The sequence below is a fragment of the Sphaeramia orbicularis genome, chromosome 17 (genome assembly GCF_902148855.1).
Source record: "Sphaeramia orbicularis chromosome 17, fSphaOr1.1, whole genome shotgun sequence".
NCBI lineage: Eukaryota > Metazoa > Chordata > Actinopteri > Kurtiformes > Apogonidae > Sphaeramia > Sphaeramia orbicularis.
Window position 1 is genome coordinate 22,484,041 of NC_043973.1, and position 17,049 is coordinate 22,501,089.

The window sequence follows — 17,049 nt, forward strand, 5'->3', positions numbered from 1 at the left end:
GAGGTATTGATTCATACAACTTGTGAATTGTTTCCAAAGGAATTTTAAGACATTCTTCAGTTAGAATACCCTCCAACTCTTTTAGAGACGATGGCGGTGGAAATCGACGTCTTACTTGAATCTCTAAAACTGACCATAAATGCTCAATAATGTTGAGGTCTGGGGACTGTGCCGGCCATACGAGATGCTCAACTTCATTAGAATGTTCCTCATGCCATTCTTTAACAATTCTAGCTGTATGGATTGGGGCATTATCATCCTGAGGTGAAGGTGTTTCCATTATTTTGTCCAACCCCTGTATATAACAATATAACATAATAATATATCAGTAATGTCGACTCCAAATTTTTCTCAATGTTTTACAGCAAAAAAAGTAAATTTACATGATGAAAATGTTTACATCTACAAACTACCCTTTCAAACAATGTGAATCACATGAACAAACTGAAAGAATAAGTGTAATTATAACATAAGTTTCTCATTTCCACATGTACATTATAATGTACAGATCACAGTGGATCTACAAATACACAAAACATTTATTAGTAACAGACAGAATCTTGTTAAAATTGTACTTACTTCTCTTCAGACGTCTCAAGTTGTTCATATTTGTTCAGATTATTCACATTTTTTGCAAAATTATACTTTGTTTTAGTGTAAATACATGAAAATATTTACATTTATAAACAAACATTTGCAGTTGTCATTATTTCTATGTTATTATGATAGTATTTGACTAAATCCTACCCACTTGAGTTTGAATTGGTTTTAATGTGGAACCTGAACTAAAAGGATTGTTAATATCTTCAGTGTAATTTTTGCAATTCACAAATTCATCCCAGGGGCCGGACTGGACCCTTTGGCGGGCCAGATTTGGCCCCCGGGCCGCATGTTTGACACCTGTGCCTTACATGGGCTTATAAGACACCAAAAATACACACCAAAAATCAAACACAAGACAATAAGCACAACAGATATGAACAAAACAAAATACTGACCTATTTAACCCTTTCATGCATGAATTATGAGAACCTTAATCAAGATTTTTTTTTTTTCCTGAGTGTTTTTATTCCTCTTTAGGCATGAAAAAAACAATGTGATTGATTTTTTTTTTTTTTTTATGAACCTTTTTTTTCATGGAGTTACAAAAATGTCCGCTCAGCTGGACATCATGCATTTAATTGCTGAAGCAAAGAAACATGCATTTACTGTCATACTGTGTGAAAACTATGAAATAAATGTTTTTTATGTTTCTAATCTGATGTTTTCTCACATTTTAACATACTATAATAGTAGTTATTACTCACTCAAATAATATGCAAAAAACAACAAAACACAACAACTTTAAAAAAAAAAAAAAAAAAACCTGTTAATTACAGTCTAATAACAATTAGCAATTGATTTACACTCAAATATGTTGCTGTAGATCAGGTTTATCAAGAACAGAAATGTTACAGTAACAGTATGAATTGCAGTGTATTATGGGATGGTGCATAAGTATCCACTGTGTTGGTTGATATGCAAGTAAAACAACAAAATCCATGAATATACAAGCGAACAGCTGTAGAATAACTGTCCACTGTAGTGACCACTGTGCATGAAAGGGTTAAACAAACACATCTGCCACTTTTTCCAGGCTTTACAAACAAATAATGCTAATTTATATACATTAGAACTAAACAACCATTTCATCTTGTTATCATCAGTGCTCCAGAACATATCAGGATTTCAATAGTGTAACAATACTTTTATCTTCATTCATTCATTCATTTTCTGAACCTGCTTTATCCTCACTAGGGTCATGGGGGTCGCTTGGAGCCTATCCCAGCTACATAGGGGCGAAGGCGGGGTACACCCTGGACAAGTCGCCAGTTCATCACAGACTGAACATACAGAGACAAACAATCACTCTCACATTCACACCTATGGGCAATTTAGATTAACCAATTAACCTATCAGTGCATGTCTTTGGATGGTGGGAGGAAGCCGGAATACTCCGGAGAGGACCCACGCAGACACAGGGAGAACATGCAAACTCCACACGGAAAGGTCCCACCCCCCGTCGACTGGTGTTGGAATCAAACCCAGGACCTTCTTGCTGTGAGGCACGAGTGCTATCCACTGCACCACCTTGAATAATTTGTTGTACAAATTAAAAAATAACTTCGATTTTTCCTTGAACAATACAAATAAACTCAAGACTGCCCCCTGAGACAATATTTTTCTAAATAAAAAAAAAGGAAATGCGCATTTATCTTACAACTGTGACAATAAAGTTACTTTTTTTTTAGAACAACAAACAAATTTTGGAAACAAATATGAACATTTGAACAATATCAGTGGCTGCAATGAGCCCATTTACATTGCACATCTCAGAACATTAAAGTGCAAACTGTACAAACTGTGCAAAAACAGAAACATGGCACATTTTCTTTTCCTGTCCAGACCTTGTCCATTGTCCAAACCTAAACTCTAGTGATAGATCGCCATGGCAGCAGATTGGTTTCTTGTACATCCCTAAAATGAGTCCAGGATGCTCCAACATTACAACATTAGTTTCACCTGCTGCATGTTCTAACCTGAAGAAGAACGCTAAGGAGTGATCCCACGTCCCCCCTGGCAAGCCTTTGCGCACCCCCTGGGGGGCCCGCCCCACAGTTTGAGAAACACTGCACTGAGCCAAGCCTATTCCCACTGGAGACCATCTGACTGAACCACTGCAATATTTTGTCAGTGTTGTGACATCTTATGGGTAAGGATATTTGTACTTGTGTGAACAATTTATCAGAGTCCTTAATGTTTCCAATTAAGAGTCCCAAACGACAAATGAATCAAGTTTTCTTTTCATTCTATTTCCATTAGTAAAAAGTCAACTCTGCCTCTTCCATTATTATCATTATTATTATTATTATTATTATTATTATTATTATTATTATTACAGCCGCTTTATTCTTTGGCTACAGTTCGAGATATTTCAGATTCAGGTAATTTCACAAAGACAGGGTTCCCACATGTTTTTACAGACAAAAACAGAAACGGACTTTAATTATTGTATAAAAGTTAAACAGGAACATTTTCAGTCTCTAATTGTAAGCTTTCACTGTCATTTCAAATGAAACCAATTGAACGAATGAGCTATTTATTAAAGGATTGTAATCGTATAGATCTGAAATTAGGCAAAGATGCATAATTCATATTGTACTAACCATAATCTCAGACTCAACATTTTAACCTTTTTTTTGCTTTATTTTGTAAATTTCCTTACAGACAAAACTTGGGGATTCAAACTCAACAGAGACAACAATAGCAGCCAAAAAATGTGGATTTAATGTTGATTTTTGCTTCATTATTTAGTCCTAGGGTTTCCATTTTATCCTGATTTTAAAAAGACTAAATCTGCAAGAATTTCATTTTATGTTTGTATCGTTTCCCATTTTCATAAGTTTGCAGCCCTGGGTTTTGTCTGCAAGGAAACTCAAAACAAGACCTACTCTAAAGGTGGAGTTAATTCATTTTACTCTTAACCCTTTCATGCATAGTGGTCACTCCAGTGGACAGCTATTCTTCAGCTGTTCTACTTGTATGTTCATGGGTTTATTTATTTTAATTCCATGTCCTCCTGAGACCAAGCAATGCATTTTTGTCCTCTATAGGGGACTAAAGTTTGACAGTTTTAATAAAAAAAAAAAAAAAAAAAAAAAATGCAGTTCATTGCAAAGGACATTCCATTAAAAAATAAATAAATGAAAATAATTTTAAAAAATGTGTCTGAAAAAACTGTTGCATTATGCAGTTTCCAATCAAGATGACTGTTTAATGTAAAAAAAAAAAAAAAAAAAAAAGCTAAAGATTTTCACTTTACTGGATCTCAGGAGGATATCAACCAACACAGTGGACACTCATGCATCATCTACACTGACATTCAGACCATTAACGTAACTTTGCTGTTCTTGATGAACCTGATATACACTAACATTTTTGAATGTAAATCAACTGCTAATTTTCACAAAACAAAAAGTTTTTTTTTTTTTTTTTCCATATTATCTCCATAACTAGTATTAGAATATGATAAAATGTGACAAAACATCAGATTAGCTGCATTAAAAAATTTTTCTTTCATAGTTTTAACACAGTATATCACTTTATGATGATGGGTTTTAAATATATATTTCTTAACTTCAAAAAATTAAACGTATGCTGTCCAGCTGAGTGGACATTTTTGTAACTTACTGAAAAATAGGTTCATAAAAATAATTCTATCGCATTGTTTTTTTTCATGCCTAAAGACGAATAAAAACACTCTTGATTAAGGTTTTCATAATTCATGCATGAAAGAGTTAAACTGTATATTTTTTTATGTCTGATGTAGCTTAATACATGGACTAACAGCCTCCCTCTCCTTTTGTGCACGCCCAAGTGCAAACCCCATTTGCTATTTGAGGTGTTCTCTAATAGCTTTTGTAAATCCAACTGCACCTCCTAATGATATTAAACAGGCGTTGCACATCAGCTCTCTCTCTTTGGCCCCTGTCACCCGTTTTGTGTGCACGTGTGCTGCAACAGATGGTACACACAATGTACTTTTTCCCGCAGGGACAGAGAGGACCAGGATCTGCCACAGCAGAGAAAGTGGGCATTTTCTGCCCCGTAGCCCAGAACCATACACCTGTCTTGGGCTAGATATGTTCCACCAAGTCCCTGGAGCTGAAGAAGTGGGATATAGCTGTTAATCTCCAACCTGAGTGGGCCTGGTTTTACCCGGGGCCACTGGATGGCCTAATACTTCAGTGCTGTCCCCTCACCACATACTGCCCCAGATACTTTACCCATTTTTACATGTGGTACAGACAATGAATGGGTTGAAACAATAGGATTTTCAAAACAACGATTAAAATATACAATTACAGTTTGCTGTGATGGAGACTTAAAAGAAAACAATGGTCTCCTTAGGGCTGAAACATGCAAAAATACATCATGATTTGTTATAATGACTATATTTTCACTGATTTGTCACCATCAAAATAGTTTTCAGGTATGTAGGTCCAGGTTTGTGAGGAAACAAATAGAACTCTGCTACAATAAGGAGACCAATGTAGCAACAACAACAAAAAAATGCTCTTATAATTCAGATTTTGATTGTATTTAACTCAGTTTAGCTATAATATACTATATTGTATTAAATCCAGTGCTAATCGGTTTAGGCTTTTTAACCCATAAAGACCCAAATATCCACCATCTACCAAAATCATTTACTGATCTAAACTGTTTAATCCCTGTTGATCCACTAATTCTATCAATCCATATCAATAATTGGTGTAAAATACAGTTATTCATCTTTTCACAGTCATCAGATGTGACCCATTTGGACGTTCAGAGGCTCCGTAGTTACTGTGGAAACACTGTCATCTTCTACAACATTGACTCACCAGTAAAACCAATGGAGTTGGATCAATGACAGTGGATGGACACTTGATTTATATTCAATTATGATAGATTTTACTGAAAAAGTCACTTTTTCTGCAGTTTTTTCTGTTTTTTATACAATAATCCTCAACTTTACTCTGGTGCTTTAATGAACATCTACCTGATCAATGAATTAAATATAGGAAAATACATGATTTTCACTGAAAAATAAAAAGCAAAATACAGAGGAAAATAGGCTCCATAGTTACTGTAGAAACACTGTCATCTTCTACAACATTGTTTCACCAGTAAAACCCACGGAGTTGGATCAATGACAGTGGATGGAGACACTGGGTTTATGTTCAATTAATGAGATATTGGACTGAAAAAAATCGTTTTTTCTTCAGTTTTCTTTATTTTTGACAAAGTAATCAATTCAACTTTACGCTGAGCTTTTATGAATATCTCCATGATTAGTAAATTAAATATAGAAAATACATGATTTTCACTGAAAAATAAAAAGCAAAATACAGAGGATAATAGGCTCCATAGTTACTGTGGAAACACTGTCATCTTCTACAACATTGATTCACCAGTAAAACCCATGGAGTTGGATCAGTGATAGTAGATGGAGACACTGGGTTTATGTTCAGAAAATCAGTTTTCCTTCAGTTTTCTTTATTTTTGATATAGTAATCAACTCAACTTTACTCTGAGCTGTTATACATATCTCCATGATTAGTAAATTAAATATAGAAAAATACCTGATTTCACTCAAAAAACACCAAATACAGAAGATAGTATCACAATAAATGTGATCAATCACTTAAGGATGGTTAAATATAGAGAAAAATTCATTTGGGAACTGCCACAAATGTCACAGTGGGTCCTTATGGGTTAAGAAAAGTAGATCATATTATTCTGCGTTTTTGTAACGACTGTAAAGAGAACATGCTTAACATCGTGCAGCTTTTTTCTGGAAGCAAGTTAGTTTTAATGGCACTTGTTTTTCAACTACATGCACTTCCAACGACAATAATCAACCACATGGTAAATGAAAAGTGACACAGTTAATAAATGATTGCGTCTGCTGTGGCGAAGGCCAGCGGATGAACTGGGGCACACACTGTTTCAGAGCGTCAGGGAGTGGCTGCTAACTTGGGAGAGCAGTTGATAAGAGCATTTGTCATTTTTAATGGTGTGGTGAAGAGCGGTGCTGTAGTGTGACATAGCACAGCACAGCATGGCCTCTGGTGCTGGCTGGTTTCTAGCCCTATGTAAGCGACCTGCTCTTATTTTTCACCAGGCTAGTCATCATCACCTATAACTCCACAGGTCATCTCCAAATACAAGAGCAGCACAGAGCAATCTGTCCTGTTTGCCGTCCACACCCTGAGGGAAAGGAAGGAAGGAAGAGTATAAGGCGAGGTAGGAACAATAGTGCTGCTGCTGCTTGCACATCCTCTCATACAATGCACACACTGACAAACGTCTGCATACAATAACACAAATGTGCTTGCAGCCGCTCACCCACACAGCACTCTGATGATGATCCACACAAAGCCACACAAGCACTCGCCTACTTCAGTTCAAGAGCCTCAACCCAATACCAATACTGAGCCCAAACACATTGTTGAGAGCCTCTCATTCTCTCTGTGGCCTGATTTGTCTATGTGGTTAAGCCTGTGAGTGCAGCACCCCCAGTTCTATTTTCTTTTCTCCTCTCCAGAACAGATTTAAGACAAAATAAAAAAAAGACATCCTACCTACAAATTATGTTTTCTGACTTGCATTTAATATCATCTCAATTTTGTTTTCTACACTTTACGATACGACTGCCCTTTGCTGTTATAATGATAGTAACTCAATAACTGTGGATGTGTTTTATGTGTTTTATAATTATGCTCCCTTTTTGCTTGTTATAAATGGGAGGAAGTCATAAATTCTGACTGTTTAAGGGATGAGATTAAGTGAGCAAAGCATCTAGGAAGATGAGATTTACTGAATAAATCAAGATTTTAATGCTACATAGACAGAAGGTGTGAGTAACTAAATCTTTCTAAACAGTGAAGCCATATTATGACTTCTATAGAATTGTTTATTAGGGGGTTAAAAAGTGTCTACAACCCAATTAACCCTTTCATGCATAGTGGTCACTACAGTGGACAGTTATTCTACAGCTGTTCTCTTGTATATTCATGGGTTTAGTTGTTTTAGTTCCATATTAACCAACACAGCGGACACTTATGCATCATTTTATAAACTGCAATTCATACCATTACTGTAACTTTGCTGTTCTTGATTGGTTCTTGAGTGGAAATCAATTGTTAATTGTTATTTTTTTGCATGTTATCTCCATGAAGTGAGTAATAACTAGTATTAGAATATGTTAAAATGTGAGAAAACATCAGATTAGCTGCATTAAACATGGTTTCATTTCATTGTTTTCATATCGCTTCATGATATTGGGTTTTAAATACATGATTCTTTGCTTCAAGAATAAAATTCATGGTGTAGCCAAGTAGACATTTTTGTAAATCTATGGGGAAAAAAACTCAATCTCATTGTTTTTTTCATGTTTAAGGAGTAATAAAAACACTCAAAAAAAAAACAAACAAACAAAAAAAAAACCACCTCAACTAAGGTTCTCATAACTCATGCATGAAAGGCTTAATAACCTAATTTATTTAATCGATTTTTAAGAGTTGTATCCTTTTTTAAATCTCTGTATTTTGTGAGCTGACCTTCGTTATGCTCCGACCTGAAAATATCCAATCAGCGTTCGACTACCCGTGACCAATGTGCCATGACCTTTACATTTTTCTTCTTGGCCTCCCATTTCCCCATTCCTGTTTGGAAGCAGGAATAGATCACTGTTGCTCTGTTTTTTTGGCAGAGTCAAACAGGAAATATAAAATGTAGTGCAGCTTGTATTGTACTCCAACAGCATCAAAAACAAGAGAAACTTCAGTACACAAGGAAAACACCTTGGGAGACGAAAAAAAACAAAATACACTTTACGGAGGCAGCTGTGTTTACTCTAGTCAAATACTCATTATTTAGATTTGTGATACATGAGTGTACTACTGATATACAGCTGGCGACAAGGAGACACACACTTAAAAAGTTAGATGATTATAATCATACACAATGAAAAACCAGACAGGCATATCCAGAAATGTTTCCTGGAGATGATGGAGGTGTGGAAGATGGGAGGATTCATCTACTGGTGAATATGAATGCACAAAAATAAAATGCCTAAGTCAATATGGAGACAGTGCAGGGACCCAGGTGACAGAGGAGTGTGGTGTTACACCCACCCTGGGGGGATAGACTGGTTATTAGGCTGGGCTTTAGCTTCATCCATCTTCAGGAGTCTGGGCCCTGGCCATTGACAATATGAGTACAGAACAAGGGCTGAATACAGATGTGCTCTGGACCAGTGTTCCCCAAATAGAGGGTCAGGACTCACTAGTGAGTCCCAGACACACTCATACTTTCTGGGTCACAGCACAAGAGAGTCTGGAAAATAGGTTCAATGAAGGGGAGGAGGCATGAGCGTGGTTAACTTGGCTCCAAATATATATATTTAAAGGCAGAATAGGCAAAGGCCAGTCTGTTTTCAGCTATATAATCTAGGAACTCCTTTCATTGGTTAACATGCGCTCAGTATTCAATCTAACCTTGATAAACATTTTAGTGTTTATAGATTCAAAGTGTAATCTTCTACTGATTAAATTGCAGATTCAAGCCAAATATATACAACTTTATCTCAATATTCACTATGATCAAAAAAAAAAAAAAAAAAAAAATGGTGAGGGCCAGTGTTTGGTTTGTCTGTTCTGCACATTTGGGTGAAGGGCTTATAAAAGCTCTTGTCTACATTCAGACATAGAAGGTTATGTTAAAACACTTCAAAGGTGCACAATGAGGTTGATGTGAGCTCGTGTACTTACATAATATTTACGTTTGGAGTCTGTTTGATACTAGACAGGTCATTTGCTGAAGGTGTCAGTTGCCCACATCTATAGTAACAACCACAAGGTATTGATTTCTGTGTCAGAGTTCTGAGTTGGAAAATCCATGAAAATTTTCACAATTGCTCTTGAGTTCTTCAGTACTTCTGCTCCACTAAAACAACAATGTTCAACATACAGGGGTTGGACAAAATAATGGAAACACCTTCACCTCAAGATGATAATGCCCCAATCCATACAGCTAGAATTGTTAAAGAATGGCATGAGGAACATTCTAATGAAGTTGAGCATCTCGTATGGCCGGCACAGTCCCCAGACCTCAACATTATTGAGCATTTATGGTCAGTTTTAGAGATTCAAGTAAGACGTCGATTTCCACCGCCTTCGTCTCTAAAAGAGTTGGAGGGTATTCTAACTGAAGAATGTCTTAAAATTCCTTTGGAAACAATTCACAAGTTGTATGAATCAATACCTCGGAGAATTGAGGCTGTAATTGCCGCAAAAGGCGGACCTACACCATATTAAATTATATTTTGTTGATTTTTTAAAGTGTTTCCATTATTTTGTCCAACCCCTGTACAATAATGTACTTATCGGCTAAAATTTGCTTAGAGGTCTTATTTATGTCTTTGTGCATAAGAAATCAATATAAGTGAATCCCCAAAGGAACTTTGTGTTGGTAAATGCAAGTTATGCAAATTTACAGGATTTCAGTTCTGTTGCAACATGTTGATGGTCATATGAACTATGTTTTCAGGTCAAAAATGTCCAGTTTCATCACAATTAATGCTATATTTTCATGCCACAAATGGCCAAGTTATATTTTAACTGAATTTACCTGAAAAACAAATATTCTTTTCTTTTAGATTCCCCAGTTTTTCTTACAAGATTATATACTACATATCACGTTTTATTTTTTCAGGTTGCAATATGGAGTATGGTGCTGATCCATCCTGCTTATGTTACGTCAATACATACATTAAGAATGTCACACGTCACTTTTTAAATCAACAGTTTCCTAATAATAAGCATTTTTATAAAGAAATAACAATTCTATATTGTTATTTACTCTTTAGTATGATGATAAACTATACAATAAATAATTCTGATACTAGTTTTTGCACAGGGATCATTTGTGGAAACGGTGACATGGCTGCTGAGCATCAGTATGATGGGATCTGTAACAACCATGTCACATCCGTCCACTGCCACATTTTGTGTTTTTGTGTCAGCTGTTATTGTTTTAGATCCACAATACTAACATTTATGAATAAGAGGAGAATTAGCAATAGTAAGTCTATAAGTTTATTACTAATAAAGTACTGGTACTGACCAGATCATCATGGGTAATGTCACGTCCGTCCTCCAGCAAAAGTTTTCACATACACGTGCTATTCACAATCCAATATTTCTGAAAATATAGCTTCCACTGTCAAATAATATAAGTAGTCTGTGCACAAATGTATTGGCATTATTTCAACACAGTTCTATGCATTTCTTACAACTTTTTTTTGTGTGACAAAAATGGCCACTCATTTGACCCCCTAAGTGAATTTCAGCCATTATATATACTTGATCTAATGACATAGTGAACAATACTGAATGGTAATAAAGCTAGCTTTCCGTAAAGAACATTATTTTCTGATTGTTTCACAGTAATAATGCACTAAAACACATATAAATAAAGCTACACATTTGCGTCAGAAGGTCATGAATGCAGCCGACGCACATATTTTCTATTTTCTACTCTAGGTGTCTATATAATCGAGTTCTGCACATTGACTTGCAGACAGACACAAAATTAGACAACAGCAGAAAGATGAGACAGCCATGTAACTGGAGTTGCTACATTTTTAGCTCTACCTGTACACCTTGCACTGTTTGGGTGGTTCACATTCACTGCATATACAGTAGCTCCATGGAAAGAAATGTGTCAAACACAGTATAATCAGAATCAGAATACTTCATTAACCCCATGATGAAATTATTGGGTGTTACAGTTGCTCCATTGAAGTAGCAGAAAGAAATTATCATTACAAGAGAAAAAAAAAAAAAAAAAAGTCATATAAAAAATATATATCAATGAGAGTTCAGAAAATGCAAACCTCCGCCAAGCACCCCAAACTGTGTGCATGTTTGGATCGACTATTTCTTTTTAATTAAACAGTTTCAAGGTTGTTCCATACAGCAGAAAAGTTGAAGCTTGGTACCAGTCATATGTATGTCAAATTATATTAAATTCCAATCAATATTTGTTGAGTTATAATGAAAAATGTGTGGTAAATGGGATTTTCAGTGTTAAATTGAAATATCCACAGAGTCCACATTCCACAGTGGATGTGGACAATTTTGTGCCAGATACAAGATATTGTTTTAAGCTACGGGTGTATCAAACTGGAGGCTAATTGGAGCTGTTATGATTTTTTTTAATGAATTTTCGAAAATTGCTCAATGATGAGAGATAGGAAAATTTGAGATTTTGTGACCTTGCTGTGACCTTGAACTTTGGCCTATTTGGCCCAAAATTTAAGGGGTTCATCCCAGGGCCTAGGCCTATCTGTGGGTAAAATTTGGTAAAGATGGTTGGAATAGTTTTCCCATAAAGTTGCTAACAAACAAAACAAACAAACAAACATGCAAACAACCAAACACATAAAGCAAAGTGATCACAATACCTCCTGGCAGAGTTAAACATACATATTAAAACACTCTATTAAGTCATAAAATTAGATCAGCAATATGTACAATGTGTTCTAGACAATATAATTATCAGTATAACCAGAGAAGCACTCAGAGAGAGACCTCTACCAAGGCAGATCATCCCACCCCCCACCCCCGATCACCACCAAAATTTAATCATTTGTTCCTTGTGCCAGTATCAACATTTCCTGAAAATTTCATCCAGATCTGTCCATGAGGTATCTTGCTAACAGACACACAAACCGACAAACAAACCCCGATGAAAACATTACCTCCACCGTTCCTTGGCAGAGGTAATTAAAGAAATACACATAATAAGTGTAAAAACTCTAGTTGTGTGTAATTATAATTATGTGGTTATAAGGTGGACTTAAACCACAGGCAGGAATGATTGGCTGTGTTGTTCAGTGATGCGTTTGGGTGGAATCAATCTCTCACTCAACATGAACCTGTGGCTGACGTCACTGAGTGGGTGAGTGGAGCTGTCCAATATTGTCTTGATTTTGGACACAGTTCACTTCTCTGACACCACCGAGGACCATGTAGTCAAAAAACATGACCTTCACACTGATTGTCAGGTGGTCCAGGTGAGCATAGACACGATTAAGTAGATGATAGTGTGTGTATTTTCCAGAAAAAGAGGAAAATATGAAAATACAGGTAGTGTCTGTGGATAAATACATCACCGCATACTTTGTGAAGTGAGAGGGATTATTTTTTGGAGGCTATACTGTACATTCTTTTGTTTTGTTTTTTTTTTGTTTGTTTTTTTGGCCTTTATTTTGATAGTAAAGGCCGCTCACCATACAAAAAAAAAAAAAAAAAAAAAAAGTAGGATGTCCACTCAGAAGTAATCAAGCTTTGTGGTAGTTCAGACACAGAACAGAACTGGTCACAACCCCTTTTTTCTCCATTTCTCAGCTGCATCAGTCTGTCCTATCCCAACTACAGTGTGCTTCATTACATAGGCTGACTTCATTCAGCCTCTGCTGCTCTGAATACATCACCCTACTTATCAGTTTACACAACTGTAGAAAAAAAATATCACGTGTATATAGATGAATCACTCATATATACTTTGTTTATTCATTCAAACCTGTGACCTGAGGCTCTGCTCGGGGGGGGGGTTCGGGGGGGGGGGGGGGGGGGGGTCTCGGGGGACTGTCTGCTTGTATAAACCTCCTAAAGCATCACTTGAACAGACTCACTACCAAATACAAATGTATGTCATACCTAGTAAAAGGTTAAATCTGATGCAAGTGTCCTGCCTCAACTGCAGAAACATGGATCTGCAACAGGAAGTCCTCAAACACCCCCCCTCCCGTTCTATGTGGATTTAAACAGCTCATTCTAAGATAAAGAATATTGTCGCGGAAAAAATTATTAGACATCAAAAGTCATCAAAAACAATGGTTATGCAATCAAGTAGTAACTCCTGTGTGTATCATGTGACTAAAACAGCCAGAACAGACCTAAAAGCACTGTTTTTGTCAGTACAATGCCATAGATATTGATGTAAGAACTGAAGTGATTTTGGTTATTATCAAGAAAACATGGAAAATGGCTAGATATCAGCTCTGAAATTAAACTCTTATGAGCTATTTTTGTTTTTGTCATTATATTTGTCCAAACAATTGTACTTTTAGTTGTACCAGGCATTAAAATGAACAAGAAATTGAAGAAAACAAGGGTGGTCTACTAATTTTTTTCCAAGACTGTATATAGCATTTAGTTAAGTTTTATTTTGAGCACATAAAACCATCAGATAACAAAGAACAAACAAAGCAACATTTTCGGTGCTCAAAATGGAGTGGGAAGAAATATAATTTATAGTCTCCCACCCGTCTTTTACAAACTAATAATTAAACTGATTCTGCTTCCTTTGCTTTTTTCACACACTTTTTTTTTTTTTTTTTTTTTTTTTTTTTTTTACATTTTTACAACATAAAACATCCATCCAACCATTCACTATACATTTTTTTAGTCATCTCACACACAAACAGATTTGCATCATCAACCTTTTTAATACAACCTATAACCCTATAACGCCAAAAGTATCATACTTGATACATGAGTTTTGAAGGCCTCTACATGATCAGTGTCATATTTTTTTTCTTAAAAACCTGATGTATACAATCACATACATGCAATACACAGATAATCCACCAGGGGGGAGGAATTCGTACACCAGAGGCCTTTCTAGTGTCACTACAAGATCGTCATTAATGAGGAAGGAGGCAGAACTTTGACAATTTTGAAAAGGAATTACCAGTTTGTCAGACATGTTTGTGTTATATTATGTTTTTGTTTGTTCAGAAATAATAATATTTGAACATTGAGACCTAATGTATCAAATATGATACAACATTGAAACTTGTACATGGAAACTGATATTTGAAAAATATTTTTGTTGTTGTTCAGAAGGACCAATAAAGGATCCAGTTTATAAGAACTGGAATTTTCTGTCAACGATTTAATGGTTCAGACTTTAATTAATCATAGTTGAAAGTATGTTTAACCTAATGAGTTGAGAAGGCCAACATGATGTAGCTGCATATATTTCAGTCAAAATCTTCTACTAACATGGCTTGAAGAATGTTAAGGTTTTTATGCCAGTATCATATGTATAGATTTATATATTTGTTTGATCAAAATAAATGTGAAGTTACCTAGTTTGTAACATGCATGTATCTGTCAAAATGATAATTGAAATTGAAATTTGAAAATATATATATATTTTTTTTGGTTGTTCAGAAGGACCAATAAAGACTCCGGTTTCTGAGAACTGGAATTTTCTGTGAATAATTTAATGGTTCAGGCTTTACAGGGATAATATTTATAAGTACTTTAATTATTTTCTACATATACAATTATTAATACAAGTGATAATATATCCTAATACACAATAAAATCTTATTTTTTGCATTGTTCTATATCATAACAGTTGTTGCTTTTCCATTGGACATCTGTGCAAAACTCGGTTTTTCCATTAAATCACAAATGCAATGATTTGTTTATTTATTATCACGAGATGATACGAGTAGTCATTCCATAAACATGGCGACAAACATAAATATGGTGTTGATTTACAGATATATTCATTATTATTATATATTACCCCTCTACCTCGTACTAAATTAAAAACTGATTGGGTTTCCTGGTGTGTCCACACATACCACGACATGTTTCTTCTTCTTCTTCACTTGTTGTAACGTAAGTCAACATCTGTTTTTTTTAATTCACCTGACTCTAGTTGCAAAAAAAGGTCTTTCCACTGCAGTTTTATGTGATATACCATTTGTGCTACACCCAAAAAACCAGCTCTTGCCAGCACAAAAACTTTTCATAGAAAAATGAGACTTATGGTGAAATTGTTGTTTTTTCATTAGATAAATTTTTATGCATAGGTTATATTTGCACAATTTGAGGGTCAATGGAAAAGCAACCACTGAAAACAATCATTTTTCTCTCCTTATGTTTCCCTAAATGCCCCCAAATCCTACACACTGAACTTTTCATGGTTCAACTAAGGTAGAAGAACTAAGGTGATTTTCTGAGCTCTAAGTGTGAAACGACTGACAGTAGGTCAGATTGGAAGAAGGCAGGAGCTAAATACAGCACTCTCATTAATCTGCCAATGATGCCAAGACTGATGGTACCTGTCCCCTGCTATCAGCCCACAGACACTTCAGAGACAGTCATTTCGCTCCAGTGCCACAGAGCGACACACAAAGAGGTACTTCAGACAGAGATACACAAACCAAATACACACACGACAGACAAGAAAATACCTCTGCATCCATACAGAGGAGACTCAACACGTGTTTGTGTGGGAAAATGAGAGCGACAAGAAGGATTAGACTGCGTTTCTTCTTTTAAAGGTGCGGTGAAAGCATTATTTCTTTTAAGTATCGTGGTTTGATTAATTGTCATTACCTCACATTCATTCTATTCAAGATTAAAGCTCTTTAGTTACCATTAATCACAACACACTGAAGAGATTCTGCTCGGCACGGAATAAGGAAGAGCATCATTAAAGCTCGCTCTTCATCAAGTGTGTATGTACGTGTGTGTGCGTGTGTGTGTGTGTGTGGGTGCAGGTGTAAAAGAGAAAAGACTGACTGTGGGAACACGTGTTAGTATTTACCCTCTTGGCTGTGAGTGTGTGCACACTTAGAAGTTGCATGTGTGATACGGGGGAGTCAAACACAATGATAGATAATACATCAGTGCATCCTCCTCTTCGATCACTCCGCAGTCTGACAGCTGCCATAGGTTTTGTGTTGCAGACAATGCTCTGGCAACAAACATCCAATCCATTTCCCAAACGATGCCGCCAACCCAAACACAATCCAAAATCATGCTAATTCTGACAGGGGCGTAGAATTGGGTAGGGACGCTAGGGACACGTCCCTACCAATATCCAGCCACTACTGTGTAGTCACTATTAATACAATAAAAGACACTATTTAATGCCAAAAAGATCCATTTTTTAAAAGTTATTTTTACCTCCACCAAGGAGGTTATGTTTTTGTCGGTGTTGGTTTGTCTGTTTGTCTGCCTGTCTGTTTGTGTGCAAGATAACTCAAAAAGTTATGTACAGATTTGGATGAAAATTTCAGGAAATGTTAATATTGGCGCAAGGAACAAATGATTACATTTTGGTGGTGATTGGGGGGTGGGTGGGGGGGCCTACTGATCTGCCTTGGCGGAGGTTTGCGCTATCTTTTCTAGAAAAGCACTCGTAGAGCGCAGACCTCCACCAAGGCAGATCAGTGGGCCCCCGTGGCCCCCCCACCCACCCCCCAATCACCACCAAAATGTAATCATTTGTTCCTTGTGCCAGTATCAACATTTCCTGAAATTTTCATCCAAATCTGGGGCACTAATCTGCCTTGGCGGAGGTCTGCGCTGTCCGAGTGCTTCTTGTTACTTATTATTTTCTGTGTATAATAAATATACTATTAAT